Source organism: Herpailurus yagouaroundi, unplaced genomic scaffold (genome assembly GCF_014898765.1).
Source record: "Herpailurus yagouaroundi ecotype Mexico unplaced genomic scaffold, PumYag 139, whole genome shotgun sequence".
NCBI classification, from domain to species: Eukaryota; Metazoa; Chordata; class Mammalia; order Carnivora; family Felidae; genus Herpailurus; species Herpailurus yagouaroundi.
The window spans coordinates 3,188,046-3,188,692 of record NW_024412394.1 but is presented as its reverse complement, the minus strand read 5'-3'; the positions used below and the strand labels follow the sequence as shown (position 1 = coordinate 3,188,692).

At 40.3% G+C, this 647-nt stretch overlaps 1 protein-coding gene across 2 annotated transcripts in view; it reads right to left on the bottom strand.

The window, feature by feature from the left end:
- The window catches only part of PNPLA1 (patatin like domain 1, omega-hydroxyceramide transacylase), a 57,574-nt gene that overhangs the window by 53,907 nt on the left and 3,020 nt on the right, over window positions 1–647 (bottom strand). The gene's annotated exons all lie outside the window — the stretch shown is intronic.

Here is a 647-nt window from a genome sequence, read left to right as displayed (position 1 = left end):
AAAAAAAAAAAGAAAATTTCCATTTTCTTTTGGTAAATAGTCAGTAGTGGAATACCAGATCATAGAGTATTTCTACTTGCCAAATCACTTTGTTTTATACCTGAAACCAATGTAACAGTGTGTGTTAACTATACTTCAATTAAAATAAAAAAGGAACAAAAAAAGACGAGTGTGCAGATGCTGGGTCAGAGTGGGTTCTAATCCCAGCTGTACCAACTACTGCTTGTATCACCTTAGGCAAGTTAGTTAAGCTTCCCGTGACTCGGTTTCCTCCTCTGTAAATGGAGATAACAATAGTTTTCACCTCAGAGGGCTGTTGTGACGACTGAGTGGGTTGATATGCCAAAGACTTAGAACGGTGCCTGATATAAAGGAAGTGCTAGTAAATTACACGGCAGTTAACTTGAATGAAGATGACTGGAATGCCGTGAGATAATAAACCTCACAAACATGCTGATGAATGACGAGGGTAAGTCCCACATGCACCTCACTCCTCCTTGAACTACTCTCCTGATTGAAATGAATGAGTTCTGACAAGTCCTTGAATGCCAGAGGACGGAAACACCACTTACTCTCCCAGATGGTGTATTTTAAGAAGTTGCAATAAAGATATGACGAGGAGCAACAGAGCAGGTGAGTGGCACAGA